The sequence below is a fragment of the Erpetoichthys calabaricus genome, chromosome 2 (assembly GCF_900747795.2).
Source record: "Erpetoichthys calabaricus chromosome 2, fErpCal1.3, whole genome shotgun sequence".
In the NCBI taxonomy this organism is placed as follows: domain Eukaryota; kingdom Metazoa; phylum Chordata; class Cladistia; order Polypteriformes; family Polypteridae; genus Erpetoichthys; species Erpetoichthys calabaricus.
The window spans coordinates 230,229,202-230,244,651 of NC_041395.2; the positions used below are offsets into that span (position 1 = coordinate 230,229,202).

The 15,450-nt window shown below is 36.1% G+C and overlaps 1 protein-coding gene across 1 annotated transcript in view; it reads right to left on the reverse strand.

Moving 5' to 3' along the window:
- The window catches only part of waplb (WAPL cohesin release factor b), a 266,382-nt gene extending 255,293 nt beyond the window's left edge, over positions 1-11,089 (reverse strand). The window contains exon 1 of the mRNA XM_051922842.1: positions 10,796-11,089. The gene's annotated coding sequence lies outside the window, so the exon portion shown is untranslated. The remainder of the gene's footprint in view (positions 1-10,795) is intronic.
- Positions 11,090-15,450: the final 4,361 nt, after the last annotated feature.

Consider the following 15,450-nt stretch of genomic DNA (forward strand, 5'->3'; position numbering starts at 1 on the left):
TGTCCAATTGATGAAGGGCGGAATACAACACTTACACAATTATGGACCATACGCTATGAGATTCTGTGGTCCCGCAACAGTTAAAGCAACGATTCCAAAGAAGAAGAAAAAAAAAAAAAAAGATTTTAAAAATGTATATCCGATTAAACAAACACTGGGGCTGGCGAGCGAAGCCCCCTAGTCATCTTAATTATTGTTATTTTCAAATGCATAATGGTTTCAGGGAGGACTGGGACGTTTTTGGGCTGCCACCCTTACAAAAATATTTTTTTGCCAGTGTGGCTCCCGAGTAGGGCAAGGGATGAGTACTGCTGGGTTAAATATTACATTTAAGTTTATTAACCAGCTAATGATGCAAAAATACAGGCTTCTCTGCAAACAAATGGTGCTGCGGTTTGAAAATGCACAATAAAGAGATACTTGAACAAAAATGGGCTGCATGGATGAGTTGCAAGAAAAAAGCATTTACTGTGCCAAAACCACAAAACAGTCTGCTTACAATATGCCAAACAGCATCTAGACAAGCATCAAAACCACTGGAACAAAGTTCTTTGGAGTGATGAGACCAAAATTGAACTTTATGGTCACAACTATAAACATGATGTTAAAAGAGGGAGCAACAAGGCCCATGACGCAGAGTACACCATTACCTCCTATGAAGCATGGAGGTGGACCTCTGATATACTGAGGGTGTGTGAACCACAGTGGCACAGATAACTTAGTGAAAATTGATGGCAAGATGAATGCAGCATGTTAACAGAAAACATTGGAGGACAACTTGGATTCATCAGTCTGAAAGCTGTGCATCAGATTCACTCCAATCTTCCAACATGACAATGATCCAAAAAACAAGGCCAAGTTGACCCTTCAGTGGCAAGAGTTAAAAAAAAAAAGTGAAGGTGCTGGAGTGGCCAACATGGTCTCCTGATCTCTATTTCATTGAGTCACTTGGGACGAACTCAAATGCGCAGTTCATGCAAGTCAACCCAAGAATTTATGGGACTTGGGAGGCTTTTTGCCAAGAGGAATGGACAGCTCTACCACCAGAGAAAATCAAGGGGCTCATCCATAGCTATCACAAAAGACTGCATGCTATCACAGATGGTAAAGGGGGCAATAAACAGTATTAAGAACTAATGGTATGCTAACTTTTGAACAGGGGTCATTATTTTTCTTAATACAATGTTTTGTCATGTTGTGTTATTCTGTAATGCCTTACACTTTAAGATTCATTTAAAAGTAAATGAAATGTGTTTTGCCTGATCAGTCATCTTTTCTTTAAAGCATGGTACACATTTTACAAATTCTGCCAGGGTATGTAAACTTATGGGCACAACTGTAAATCTTACAACAGCAAATACTAAAAACCTAACAGTCTTCCTCTCACAAAACAGATTTTAAAAGCAGGATATTAAAATATCCTGAATGATCTTGGGTATTCACCAATTCAACGATATATATAATGTTTGCTAATTATGACTAAATCCCTTCTAGACTGAAAACTCCCTATTTGCTGTTACACTGGGAATCCACATATTCGCCACACATTAAAGTTCAAGCCATGCACTATATTTTGATATTTTTAAATGCCAAATTGTTTATTCAAATCATTGTTGGGTAAATCCTTGAACAATATACCAGTATTTTAAAACAGCTGTTATTAGTATTTACATATTTTATATTGTATTAAAGAGAAAGTCACAATACTGCTCATTTTAATAGTGAAGATACTATACTAATAAGCCAATGAATGGGATTTTTTTTGTAGTGGTATCAAAAGGTATCAACTATTGCAATGTTTCATTGTATTGGTATTGAATAAAAAATTCTGTTATTGTGATATCCCTAATGACAGCAATGGATAGTAGGATGCATCATTTGCCCTAACTTTTGAAATCTGATCTGTCCCTAGTTTAAAAATGTTGTATGTTACACTGCTGTTAAAAGTGCAAAATATTATTCAATTATTACTTTATTTAGGTGGACCTCCTTCAGTCTGAATATTTCAATAGCACTTGCTAATTACTTGAGTGGTAATTACTGCAGCTTTACTTATTTATGTGAAGTTTCTTTTACAGGAATGAATATTCTTTGCTGCAAGGCAGTGTTGACATTCTTGTAGCACGTTTTAATAAATTTTGGTAAGTTTTGTCAGTTCTTGTTTTATTGAATGAACATCGGTAGTTGGTTATGATTGGCTGCATTTTATATTAAACAGATTATACTTGTTAGCGGCAGTTGTCTCATTTGCCTATTGTTATTTCATGATAATTTTTGGGACTTTTCATGACACATTTATTTCATAAACATTCACCAGTTACTACTATTTTCCTGTGATACTAGAAGTACAAACATTTTTGATTGTGTTTAATTTGTAGATAAAAACGAGTTCAGTGGCAGAATCAAGCGACAAATGTTCATTACTAAGAAGCTGTGGGCACTATACTATACTATAAAGAATGCTGCACTGTATAGATTAGGTTGTGGAATTACACAGGCTGATTCAGAAATAACTGGTTCATATCTTCCAAAATGCTGCCAAGTATTACAATGTCTGATGTTTCATATTCAAGATGGTACCCATGAAAATCACACCAAATGGGAACAGCTAAGCTGGTGTTATCACAGGTTAAGTCATTACATGAACATCCAGATAACACAACAAAAAGCGTGTGAAACAATTATAAATCTTCTGAATCACAATGCCAAACCAAGAGCAATACCAAAAGCTTGTTGTGTGTTGTCAGCTTTCACAAATACAGTACAAGTAATGGACTCTCAGTTGGACAAAACCTTGCAGTTGTAGTCTGCCAATGCAGAAAAGATTATAAAAAATCTGGACGACTTGCACTTTTTGCAGTCTATGAACATTTGGTGTGCGATGTGTTGTTGGCCGAAAAAATCCAGTGCAAACAGGCCCGACAATCTTGATAAGCTTTTGTCGGAAAACATATAAAGAAGGAATCATCTGACATTGCTTATGACAAATTGATAAAACACCAAAACAGTCAACGCTGCAAACTGCTGAACATGATCGTCATCAGACATCAAAACTTAAGAAAATGCAAGAATGTTGATTGTTATCTGATGATGACAAACATTTATTGTACTGTTGCAGTGTTTGTCTCTTTAATATGATTAATGCCAGTGAACACCTATTACTGATTCTGTATGAAGTTTTAATGTATGTAGTTATTTTGTTCATAGAACAAAAATATACATATTTTGCTGTTTTTCAGTTTAAAATTTTTCTAGCTATTTCAACTTCATGTACATGGAGGCCCACATAAGCATGGCCATATTTTCACCATATTTTGCACCTTGCATCCGTATTGTTGCTAGAACAAAATTAGCATGGGGACAACAGCTTATGTTGCAATTTTTAAAATGATGGGGCAGATGAAGCACCCTAATGGATAGTGCATATAAAGCACATTTATTTTGCATTAACACTTATAAATATGTTGTCCTGGTCACCTCTGAATCTGTTAAGATTATTGGTGGAAGTCAGAAGTACAACCATATTAGTAATAGGATGGTAAAATATCAATTAATGAAATAAAAATCTAATTTTTACAATGCCTAATTTTAATAGTGAGATGTTATTTCATTGTTAATTGGTATTGAAAGTGAAAGCAAATTTACAGGTAGTTGAAACCAAATCGATCCATATCCACCAAAATAACTCTGTCCTACTAGCAATTTTGAGTACCGTACAAAGGTACCTGATTAAACCACAAAGAAAGGATCGAAGAAGCTCATATAGAATCCTTAATGTAAAATGTGAGTTGCATAAATATAAATACATTAACTCTTTTAGGGCGGATGTCGACTTTTGTCGACAGGAGGGGTTGAAGGCGAATGTCGACAAAAGTCGACATCCAGGGATAGAGGGTGACAATCAGCTGTTAATGGCGACAAATCTCACTGTCACGTCACAGGCATTCCCTCTGTGCTTGGAGGAATGCTAGACTCGTTGACTCGGCAAATAAACATTGCGTGTGCGTGAGTTGCGAAATGTAAACAAAGGCAAGATGGCACCGACATGTGAAAAGGCAGCGAAGCAAGTGCAGAAAAGAAAATATTTGGCAGACGTTGTTTTGCGCATTATCGCGGAGTCGGACTCTTGATTTTTCAGAATCGGACTTTATTGGCAGTGATCAGGAGATCGCGCAAGAGAGTTAGAAGCAGGCATCAGCTGATCAGACACCAGCTGATGCCGCGCCAGCGGATCTGCTGCCAGTTGAGTGCCTTCGCGCAGCCGATGCATCTACGGCAAGGTTCGCATGGGATAAATACACATACATTGATCCGTTGAGAGCCGATCTGGCTACCGGAGTTTACAAGACGGCATGGCTTGCTTTTGGACACGACAGATCACCAGCTGCTGTACTTCAGGCTGCTCTCTCCTGATGCTGCTTTTCAGCTACTGTCAGACGAGACAAACAGGTAGGCAGAGATTTTTTTTGAATCGCGGGCTGCGTTTGCATCGCAGTCTCGTTTTTCAAAGTGGAAACCCACAACGAAAGACGAGATGAAGCGCGCTGTGGCATTACAAATAGAGATGGGACAGAACTGGTGATATAACTTCAGGGAGCATTGGTCCAAACGTGTTTTGTCCCCTGGTGGCTTAGGTACGTGCTGCTGCAAAGTTTTATTCACTTCTGTAATAAACAGAAGCAAATCCCATGGGGTGAGCCAGGCTATAATGCCATACATAAAGTTCATAAAGTTTCAGAAGATGAAAAGAGGTGACAATACGGTTTTCATGCAGGCAGAAAACTTGGTGGCAGTGGCATGGCACGATGGCAAATGGATGACTTGTCTCTCTACAGTACACACTAACAATATATGTTAGAAAATGCAGCAACAGACAATTGAAAAATAGGCATCAAAACAACACATATTGTAAGGAGTGCAATGTGGCAATGACTGAAATTGGCTGCTTTGAGCGAGATCATACTTTGCTGTGTAAAATGTATGTGATATGTATGTGAAATCAGAGTATGCAGGCTCATACAACATGCAAGACAGTAACATTTGTCAAAAGTAAATATTATTTGTTGATTTGATATGTTAAACAATTGCTTTGTGTTCTTTTTTAAAAAATGTTAGTTTTTGGAAAAATATTCAGCCCTGGGAGAAAAGAAACAAAAAAAAAAATTAGCCCTAAAAGAGTTAATTACTATGCTGGTAATTGTTACAAAAATAAATACCCTCATGCACCATAGGCACTTAAACCAAGAAAAAGCAAGTGTATGCAAATAGATAATTTGGAATCATTACAAATAATATAAATCTTAAAATATACAAGTTACATATATGGTAAGGAAAGACAAAGCTCTTGATTCATTATATAAAATAAGGAAACGGGAATAGGGACACAGCAAATGAATATTGTGTAATGACTGGCAGACAGTAATGCTAGCAAGATGGGCAAAGTGATGAATTTAAAAATTAGACAAAACAAAATGATTGGAAAAAATCATTATTTGAGATGTCTCTTTGAGGTATGGCTACTCAAGGAATTTTTAAATTTAAGAAAAAAAAATAGAAATCAGGTCAACAGAAAACCCGCAAGGCACAGCTCTGAGTAAGCATTTGAAGACCTTGTAAGTGTTCAATATATCAAATGATTGAATGTGTGAACCAAAATAAAATTAACAATGAAAAACAACAACAATCTGAAACAGGAGTTAGTAAATATTTCTTAGTAGCACCCTATTGCTGCAGTCATCAGTACTGGTGTATGATGTCCTCAAAACGGACTAAGCAGGAAGGAAAATGGATGAACAGAGAATGATTATTTACAATTAGTGGCTTATAGATTGTTTTAGAATCTTGTTGAAAGATTAACTGAAAACTCAAAAGTGAAATAGTGTCACCACTGACTTTCAAAAACTAGGAAACACTATGTACTTTGAGAGTCTTTCCCATCTAAGTAAACAAGTAGCAGGCCACGTTCTCTTTCAAGTGCCATAGTCTAGAAGCAGGCTGCACATTTCTGTGCGAGAATGTCTCCCAAAATTTACCAAGATCTGATGAGTCTTGAAAATGTCACTGTGAAGTAACATGTAACTGGAGAACCAAAGAATGGCTGTGAGTAACAAAGCAGATCGAGTTATGGGTCAGTTGAACGTTTTCTTCATAAACAAATCGGAGCAAAGCCTGTTTAAATTGAGGGCACACAACAATGAGCCCTGAAATAAACATTGCCATATCCAACATTCCAAAGAGATCTTGAGATGATGGAAAAAACTGGGAAAAAATGCAAGTTTAATAACATGAAGTGGAAGGTGGATACGTCACTATGAACTGCGGTTGAAACAACAATTTTAACCTTCTTAAAAAAAAAAAGCATTGCATTTTTTGGCTCAAAAATTACATATTAAATCTTATCTTTCTACCAAAAAACATGCAAAACACTAAAAGTACAAAGTCAGAAGTGCAGAAAGCATAATAATGATACAATAATAATGCAAATAAAAATAATGCTAATACCATACATACTGTCAAAATGTATAATTTATGTGTTGTATCTTGAAGCACGGTGAAATACACAACCCAACGTAAAAGTCAGGACAATAGTAGCATAGTTCCTTGTGGATTTTCTTTCCAGACTGATCAGCTTTTGAACAGCACACTGCACATGTGCGAATGACATGAGCGTCACTTTCGAATCCATCACAATCACTTTCAATTTCACTGTCCGCTTCAGTTTTACTGCAGGAATAGGGATTCAGTTTGTCATCACTGCTCATATCACTGTTATGAGCATCCAACACCTGGGCTGCTGAAAAATGTTTCTTACAAGATGCCAATATGAGGCTAGGAGAAGACGTGTCTGCACCATTACCTCGGTAACACTCAGGCCTGCTGCTTATGCAAGACACACCTATATCACATCCCAAGTAATGCTCAGCACTAACACTGGTGGCACTTTCACAGCCAGAGCAATCCTTGAATCAAATGCTTAAATGAGACTGGTCTATACAGATGCCAGAGTGATGCTAACAAAAGAAGTTCAAAGTACAAGCCATTGCCTAAAAGACCATTTACATATTTTTTTCAGATATTAAGAGTGCACTCGATATTTTAAAATGTCCATATAACTGATCAAAAACACACTGATTTGCTTTGACATTTATTGAATTTAATCAAGGATAATCAGCAATAAAGCTATCAACCAACCACTTTCTACTTGACCACAATGTCTTACTAACTTTGCTCAGGCTGCAATGGCTGCTCTACAAACTATGGTTAGTTATAACACATCCAACCTATTCTCCAGTGCTGGGAAAAAAGTCAAAGTAAAACATGTTATGCTGAAAATGTAAACAATAGCAAGTTGTACAAGCAGGACAAACTGGTGTCACTAGCACACACACAAAAAAAAAAAAAAAAAAACTTTGGGAAGACTAACAAATCTTAATAATCTCGAGATCAAAGCAGAAAAAAATTTTCACTGGTGTCTTTCTTAATAAGTCAGGGTTAAAACTTTTTGAAGAGTTCTGAATTACTGCCTTTAAGGAGGAAAACTAAATCAGAAACTCACATAAACCATCCAAATCAGAAATAAAAAAATCTTGACTGGTGCTCCTCTACTGTAAATGACACTCTAAATACCAATGGAGACATCCCATTTCCATAAGACTTCCCCCATTTTATACAACTCAAAATTAAGCGTACTTTTTCTCTTACAAAATAAAAAAGTGCAATAAATTATATTATTGCCCAGCTCCAATATTGCACTAAATATAGTCTCTTAATAAAAAAAATAAAAACCAATCAATAATGTTAAAGAAAATTAAATCTGGACAATTAAGAAAATGGCCCACTGATTTCTGAGATGTCCTCCCCTGCACTTATGGAAACCCCTGAGCAGTCAGGAATCTTAAAGTCCATCTATAATAACCATTAAAGAAGATACAAAAAGTGCTTCCAAGATAATAAAATTAACTTGTATTGAATTCACAAAACGTTGACTAAATTGAGAAAATGTATCAATATATCAAGTTAAAAAGATTTTTGAATTTGAATTAATCATTTGCCCTTTAAGTAGCAACAACCACATATGACCATTACCTCAGTAAGTAGTGGTCCAGTTTGACCAAAGCTCCAAAAATACTATTTTTGATTTTATACACTGTACTTTGTTAAACCCCCAAGTAAACTGTCTTTTTGCATGAACTTTGGGGATCAGAGCGGAGTGCCCCCTGGATCAAATTTTTAACCCTAGATACAAGAAAAACTGACACAAGGTTAAAGATAAATAAGATGTGAAACATTAACTATTTTAGATTCTGATGTTGGATAACACTAACACAACACCACTGTTTTCTCACTGCTGTATTTCTGGAGTGCAAATGTGCTAAGATACACAGAAAGGCTGCACAATATCCAAATTCTGCCTGTTTTTTGGTTAACAGCACAATAGTTGGTTTATTTAGGGCTGTTTCTAACATTGTAAAATGCAGGTTAAACTTGACTTAAATTGAAAGGCCTGGATGTGTGAGTTGCATCGGGTGGCAATGATCTAGGCCCAGGTTAAGATACTATGTTTCATAAATGAAACAGTATGCATTGGACTCTGTTGTTTGTTTCTTATGCACTCTTTCAATTAACCATTTCATAGAGGTTTATCCTTGATTCTTACGAATATAACACAATTTCTACTCGCTCACTCTTACTTCTTACTTTAAATATTGTTTAACATTGACATGTTATTTTCGATCTTCCTTCTTAAGTGTGATTTTTAATATATGGCTCAAAAATAAAGAGTTCCAAATTGTTTTAAAAAAAAACTGAAAAACATATTGAATGAGTTTTTTGCAGGAAAACCTCTGTAATGCACTAAACAGTGGATAGTAATTCATTTTTCCCTGTACTGTAATCATTCTAACTTCAACAAAAGTTTATTTTTAACTTAGTCCAATTTACCTGCAAAAAGCCCTTAGTTTTTGCAGATTACCTGCAGGTAGTTTATCATCTTCTGGATATTTCATGCTGCTGAATTTGCTGTACACACCTACCATACTAAACATGTTTCTTTTTCAGTCAAAAATGGTTAACATTTTCTATACATATTTTAACTTATGTTGATTTACAGTCACTGACTCCTGAAACAGAGCAAGGTACAAATCCCAAACTTCAGATTCACAAATTGACCACATTTCAACACAATAAGGAACTGATAAAATGCTGATATCTGCCAACCAAGTGTTCCAAAACAATGCTCATCTACAACACTGCAAGCATCTGCACAGCCACATTCAGAAATGAACTGTATTCTGTGCATTACCTTTTAAATTTAATGTAAAATGTGATCTGGTTAAGCAGACTGCAAAATTAACTATTAACCGGTAATCCTTAACAAGAAGCAGGCGACAGATATGCTAAACAAATAAAGCTGGAAACCTAGCCGGATGTAAACAATGTCACTCGTTTCGACAAGCTACATATATTTTAACGAAAATGTGATACGTTTAAATCTGTAATACAGTAACATCAAAACTCACATCAGCCGCTCTAAAGCAGCAATACAAGTATGGCAACAACTGAGTGAAGTTTAATTCCCCAATTAAATAAACACTTTTGCTACAAATAACTTAAGGTTTAAAATGGTTTGCGTGAAATTTAACACGTACTCAATACATTTAAATAAGTCAGTTAATCAAAACAAGTAGGCTACAAGACCAAATACATGTGGCCTACAAACCTTTACATTCTTCTGACGTTTGATCGAAATAAAATGCCAATTAAGAAAATGGGTGTATAGCACCCAATAACTTAAATCAGTCGACAGAAAGACCAAAATATGCTTGATGCAAGTTATTTTCCAGTTTTAAAAAAACCGTGCTGATTCTTACTGTGATGACGGTGAAATACTTTTCATGTCGGGAACCACGTAAACGTTTATTAAGCCTACTTATAAGCAGCGATGGTTTATTTCTAGTGAACACCAAGAAAATCCATAATTTAAAGCAACTAAAACTACAAATAACACGGATACAATTGCACAGGTTGGTACGTAAATGCAAATGGCTGCATGCCGAATGCGTCAAGATAATCTACACAACTACAAAAACACGTAATGGAATGTACTACATTCGACGTAATAATGTCCACTTCAGGGCACCAATGAATGCGTCATTCGAAGTAAGCACAAGCTATGCATATCTGGGGTTTCGGAGGTGCTGTATTAGCCTACTGACATTTAGTAGCGATGCCTCATGACCCTCTCGTGGGGAGGGAACTACTCATTCCAATATTAATTAATGGATAGCGCAACAATAATTTAAATGATATGACAAAATGGTTCTAAAATGTTTTCATTTCATTAAGAGCGTTAACTCAGGAAGCTCCTCCAAATTGTTGTCGTTTATAATGAGGCCTATTGAGATGGAAGCTCTGAGAACGTTTTAAGTACACTCAACTTTTACAAAATACTTTCACAGTAAATTTTCGGAAGGTTTTACTTCCGTTAAACTTTCTTAACAATAACGATTATCAACTATGTTCCAAATCCAAAATAACGAATTAAACAAACTAAACGCACATCTGCTCACGCACACAGCCGATTGGTTTCACTTCTCTGGCCTGTCAGAAGCTTCCCTCTCTCTTTTTCTCCACCGTTATTTCCTTCGACCCACCAAATGAAGTGGATATTCGGACTAACCTTAATTCACTTGGCTATTTTTTTTCTAGAAGAAAATTACATAACCATTAAAACTTCACAACACTCCCGCAGACTAACAAGAATTGCTCTCCCCCCACCCTCAGCCCGGACACTTACCTCAGTCACACTCCGCGGCGTCCGCTTCTACCGACTCGCGCCCGACAGGGGCCTCCCAGTCCCGCGGATCCCTCGCGCAATATAAACAAAAGCTCACAACAGGGACAGGAATTCCTTTCTCTGATTAAAAGCATAAAAAGTGGAGTATATGAAATGTAAAAGTTGTTGTTGAAGTTTCAGCTAAGTTATTTCTTTTGTTTCACTAAGTTAATATTTTAAAACCAAACAAACACACTCTGCGGACTTGCTACTGCTACGCCGCTGCCTGCCATACGGATTCCCCCCCTCCCTCTCTTCTTACTGAGACGTCATCTCCTCGAAGCTGAGCCAGCCCCCGCGCGTCAATTTAGCCAATAGATTTGGTTTATGCTGGTCGGTGGCACAAAATCGTTCGGGGTTAAAGAAGTAAAAAAGCATTCAATTGGTTCAGAGGAAAAGGAAACGATTTAAGCTGGAGTATGAAATAATGTTATTGGGCAGAAGGGATGTCTGGAACTAACGTCTTTCCGTTGCTGCCATGCATTGTGGGATGCGTAGTGTTATTACCTGGCACCTTGGGTCAGTTGCTGTGTACCTGAGATAACGCCGCACAAGGAGCCGGGTAAACGGTACTGAATCGGAGACGATCAACAGGTTTAAGTGCTGTCTTAATGAGCAGCGGAACAAGATCGATTCCTGCTTCGATCAAGTGGTCAGAGAGTAGGAAGACGGTTGTAATAGGCTCAAAAATCTCAGTGACGGATATTTGACTCTGCTCTTAGGGGTAGAAGTAACATTTTATCAGTTTTCAGAATTTAGGAACTTACTCGTAACTTCACGAGGATTTAGGATACCTCACGAGTTGTCCTAACTAGGTAGGATCTGTCAGAAGGTGGCGTTCAGGCAGAGGTCGTCTCGCACATTCCCCGAAATGCTCAATGTTTTGGAAATGCTGGACAGCAGTGAACATGTAAAAACATACCGATCTGACAGAGATGAAATATTATCCGTAACTGATCTTGTATGTAACATGATTGATCCATCGCTCACGAACTACTAGTAGGATACCTACCTGTAATGGTAGCTTGTGACCTCTTTTTTGGGTGTGTGCATATATTCACGTTCAAATCCACGGAAAGTTTTATAAATGAATCCCCAAATCAGCACGCGATAATATCAAACTGATTATAGCACCCTGTGACTGACCCCATTTTTTGTTTTTCCATTGTGTCATATGTGTCTTGTCGTGAAAGTGCGAGTTTTTAGCTGGTTAAACACATGCTAATTAACAGATAACCTCAATAAGTGAAGTTGATAAAAAAAAGTTAGATAATAGGGAATAAAAAACATAAAAGTAAATTGTACAGACTATATATATACATATATATATATATATATATATATATATATATATATATATATATATATATATATATATAAAGTAGAGCCGTTAAATATATGTATTTTTTTCTTTTAAGTCTCTAAAGGTAAGTCCAATGATAAGGTCAGATGGCCTCGGAGGACAGAGGCAACAACCTGGAGAAAAAAATGAAAATGAAATCTTCATGGGTTCCAGTGCCAAAAGACCACCCTGTCCTCACTGGGAATTGTACCTAACGTTAATATACTTAAACGTTGTTCCTTATTTTTACGTGGTCTTCAACCTGGAGGATTCGATGCAGTGGGTCTCATTGGCAGCTGAGGTATCTTTTTTCATCACAGGAGGCTGCACAGGACTTTGTTCAGGTGGTAATGAAATGCACAGAAAAGCCAGAAAAGAAAACAGAGAAAAGCAGAGATTAATAATGATTTCAAATCAGTAAAGAATATGATAATTAAATGCATGTATAGTATGTTAGGAGCTGAACTAAGATGTAGCAACGAAAGAGCCCAAGTTGTTTTTTTTTTTTAATGTTCCATGGTTTTAGTCTTGCGTATTGTTTCAGATAATAACACAGACAAGATTTTTTCACGAAATTACCCAGTGTGCTTACAACAACAAAATAAATCTGACAATGACCACATTCAATTGTCAAGCAGGAAGCAGATAACTAGACAACAAATATTTTTTTTTAGGAGTTTCTCGAGGAGTCTGTTGAAGTGTCAAAAATTAAATTTGATTGGTGGGCAAATCCATTACCCATCAGCTAGTACTGAAGTCCCCACAGCACATACTGGGTTATAAAACATCCTAATGACTTCAGTATTTAACCAGTATATAGCTTTAGCTGGGTGTTAGGTGTTGTTTGGCAGTAGCTTCCTCCTTAGAGTGAGATTTATTTTGTCTGCCAAGCACATCACATTGCACATGACTATTAAGTCCAATTGACATGGCTGTGTTTTATTATGCAGTCACAGGATGTTCCTTTTCTTGTTTTCTGTTGCTGAATTATGCTGTTTGCCCTCAATAACAGGGTATTTTGACACAATTTGCCAGGAGGGTCTTTTCAATGTTAGTTAAGTCCTGTTAACAATTTTCTGTGAGATTTTGCCATTTATGGATTGGACAGGTTATATTCCAGTTCCATATAATATTTATTATGTATTTTTTGTCCACTTCCGAAATTAAACCATCCTTAGGTACACACCATGTAAATATTGTTAGTCTAGGCAGGCATCAGAAAGTTTAGCTGACTAGTCCTTCACTTAACTATTATGCTTGAGCATTCAAGAATTATAAATTGGCAGTCAATAATTCTCACAAATAAAATATGCAATGATTGAATTTTAAATTGTACTGCTCTCGATAGAATATGCATATATTTTACAAATTCAAATGTTAAAGACATATAATACACCCATACATGTTTATATCCCTTGTGTTTCAAATAATTTACAGAGCAATGTATTTAGTCTATGGAGCCCATACTGTTGTTTTTTATTTTTGTTTTTATGTCACCTGTTTTCTTTAACCCACCTTAATAAAAGGATACATGTCTGTGAGTCTGTCTGGTTACTATGTTTCCGTCATTCCAAAAGATGGCACATCACAAACATTTTTAATAATAAAATTCATTGCATTGGTTATTCCAATAAATTTCGCATCACAAACATTAACAGTAATTTTACAAATCCCATTCCAAATGACATATAACAGATAATATGTGGTATATCAAAAGCAAAAAATGAATGCAAAATTGATCTACAATGACTGCATTGTAATATTAAAAGCCATAAATTTACTAAGTCTTGAATCTATTCACATACATTTTGATAAAGCTTTGAATTAATTCTTTTCCATACAGTTTGGTATGAAATTATTTTACAATATCTGAATGGCTATATGTTCTTCAAAAGATTATAAGTCTACACTTAGTGCAGATTAAGCTCCAAATTCTTGATTAACTTGTTCTCTGTATCCATAACAGAATGTATGACACAATTACAGACATTAAAATGATAATATAAATATTTTTTGTTGTTTAGTGTAGCTAGTTTCTGTTTGCCAAATGCTTCCAGGATAGACTTTGGACTCCTACTGTCTTTTATAGGAAAAAAGCAGGTTCAAAAAATAGATTGATGGATAGTTACTTTCCTGACATTCTAGCTTTCTGAATTATGTTTTCCCCGGTATAGATTTTATAGAATAGATTTATTCTCATGCACACGTATCCATTTCAGGTTTTCACAGTGGTGGAGCCCATCTTGGCAGCATATGTTACTAGTTGGGAACTCTCCCTGGACAGGGATCCATCTCTGCACGCCACTTTTCTACATGCCCACACTCACTCATAAGAGGATTCATCACTTTCTAAACTAACCTGCATGTGTTAGAGATGTGGAAAAACCCACTAGACATAGGGAGAACATTTAAACTTGCCAGTGGTTATGTCTTGCCTGAGATTTGAAAACAATACTGGGGCTTTGAGGCAGTGAGATATTGTGCCTTCTCAATATACATTTACTTTCATTTTATAAACAACATTAACAGTAAGCAAGTCAGATTTCTGTAGTGTTAGGGCAAAGAAAATCCTCACAAACAGGGTGCTTATTTTTTTTAACTTTTATTTAACAGTTACACATTATTACCTGGCATTGGATTGTTATCATATTGATCTCTTAAACATCATGTATCTAGCTAAAAAGCATTTGGAGAGGCCTTCAAATAAATATGCAATAAATCTGGATATACAGTAGTTCAAATGCTTTTCTTCAAAAGAGATAATGGTGCACAATGCAAAACCTGTTGTGTTAAAGGTACTTATACAAGAATAACATCAATTTCACATTGCAGAGTTCAGTATTCCTAAATCCAGTGTAATAATAACAATTTGTTTAAGTCAAACTACATTTAAGTCAAAATGTATTTTTGAGTTGGTGCAGCCTGTTTCCATTTCTATGCAGATTCACATGTTTGTGAATTTTTTGTTTTCCAGTGTTTTTCCTTTTAATTGGTTCACAGAGCTGTTTTTTTTAGCAGAAACATAAACACTCTCAATTGCATACTTATCTCATATTCTTTATGCAACAACAGAACATCCAGATACCTAAATATGAAGTAGGCGGGCTTTTCTAGAAATGCACAGTAATGCATGATACAGAACGTCTTGTGTTGTAACTAGTTTTATGTGATATATTTATAGGGTGGCTCCAGCAGACCCCCGTGACCCTGTGTTCGGATTCAGCGGGTTGGAAAATGGATGGATGGATGGATATTTATAGGGTGGATAAAAAAG